The sequence below is a fragment of the Dermacentor andersoni genome, chromosome 5, assembly GCF_023375885.2.
Source record: "Dermacentor andersoni chromosome 5, qqDerAnde1_hic_scaffold, whole genome shotgun sequence".
Lineage (NCBI taxonomy): Eukaryota > Metazoa > Arthropoda > Arachnida > Ixodida > Ixodidae > Dermacentor > Dermacentor andersoni.
In genome coordinates this window covers 98,544,292-98,546,493 of record NC_092818.1, presented here as the reverse complement: position 1 = coordinate 98,546,493, position 2,202 = coordinate 98,544,292, and positions in this window count along the sequence as shown.

Genomic DNA, 2,202 nt, shown 5'->3' with positions numbered 1-2,202 from the left:
CCGACGACAGCTTCGTGGCTGCCGTGCGATGATGCAGCAGTGCACCAGCGCAGGTCAAAGTAGGCGAGGTGCGAGCGTGTCGAGGAGGACGAAGATGGCTTGAATGGCTTTTCTTCTTTCTTTTTTTTCCTTACTTGGACGGTGACGTCTTGTCGCCGCGGCATGAGGGTGGGCAATCGAATTATTTCTCGCGTATGAAAGGTTCAAGTGATACGAGGGGTTGATTCAGGACGGACTGCTCGTTGCCTAGAGGAAAGACTGAGTTACATCGGCACGATTCTGTTAATTACTTGGCACTGGGATCATGACTACGGGTTGCGTTCGTTTATATTTCGTATGTCTAACCACTCGTACCTCGGCAGGCCTGGGAATAAAGAGACTGAGTATTGCGTGAGATAATTTGGTATTAATACCTTATTAGACATACACACATACGTAGAAAAAAAGAATTCAGCTCCGACGCACGAGTTGAATCATAGACAGAGCGCAGCTTTTGTGATGCGGTTGATTAAATACCAGAAAAAATAAATGCTACGGTAACAAATGTATTTATTTTCATCCTATGCAAAGTATAATCTTCTGCAAAGCTTATATTTGTGCTCCGTACAGGTCGCAAATAATTTCATGTAGTGTTTACGCTTATGGGGTACACACGTCTACTAGCTATACCAAAGTGCTGACAGCAGTCCATAACAATGCCCACTTTGAGACGTCGACATAATGATTTCAAGTGGACGAAGGCGATGTTTGATGTTTGTAGATGAAAGAATAGTCAAGAGAGATCCCGCAGGAAGAAGAACGACATGAAAGAGATTGGCAAGGTCCACTGTCATCCACCCGTTTCATTACAGTGTCTGCGGCTAAAAAAGGAAACTGGCACGTGCATGTAGTACGTTATTGCGGAAACATTCCCTCACGCGTGCGCGCGGTTCGACCTGAGGCAGGCGGCAATCTTTGGAGAGAGCTACTTGGCACCGGCACGAGAGAAGCGCGCCTGCAGTTGTTCCCTAATGGCTAGAACATCGGGCTGTTGTGCAGGAACACAGAGGCATGTATTATAGACGAACCCCCAGGACTTTGCTAGCCACACACAGAGCTTCTATGCAGTGTTAGCTGCTACGATGAAAGGACTTGGGATTGTGAGTCGATTCCGAAGTTGGGGGTGCACTCTCACAGCACTAGCTCTCACGAGAGAAGAATGCCAGAAACTGGAACATGACACACGCTTCCAACGAGCTAGTTGGCTTTCGCACGAAAGAAGTATGCGTGCGAACGTGGCCTAGGCTTTAAGGGGGTCACTATCCGAGTTTCTGGATTAAATTAGATAGGCTGCTTTGTGCCGCGGTCTACGAACTGCCGGCTCTCCACGTACCGAGAGCACGGATCACTCACTGTTTTATAGACTGTAGATACGCTATATTAACCTGATTAGCATTTTTTTCCTATTTTGCAAGACTTGTTACACAGCTAGTTGGTTCATGTCGTTCGTATCTCACTTTGTGCTTGTCTATTTAGTGCCGTACCTATTGTCCTTAATTGTTCGCCTACTTTAGGCACCTTGAATCTATCTATCTATCTATCTATCTATCTATCTATCTATCTATCTATCTATCTATCTATCTATCTATCTATCTATCTATCTATCTATCTATCTATCTATCTATCTATCTATCTATCTATTCTTATCTAATCTAATCTAATCTAATCGTACGCGGTTCAATGTCCCCCGTTGTCTACTAGCTGGGGCCACTAAGTATGTGCTCGTGATAGTCGAATCGTCCTCATTCTAGCTTCGTCATCCGACTCTCGTCATGCCATAGTCGTCACGTCTTTTACGCCGACCGAGGGGCCCAAGTTGTCTAATATCTTGGGCTACAAGGTATGTGCTTGCGGTCATGATGCCGTTGTGGTTGTTCCATCGTTGTCATTCCAGCTTCGTTATCCGATTATCGTCATGGTGTCTTCGTCACGCCATCGTCGTCACACGATTGTAATCGTCCCACTGAGCTCATGCCGTTGTCAGTGCGTTATAGTCATATAGTCATGCATTTGTTATGATGCCATTGTGATGCTGTCGTGATCAATCTAGCTTCGTCATTCGACTCGCTTTATGCCGCCGTCGTCACACCATCGTCGTCACACAGCAATCCTGATAACATTGTGGTCATGCCGTCGTGGCTATGCTGTCGTCTTACCACCGTC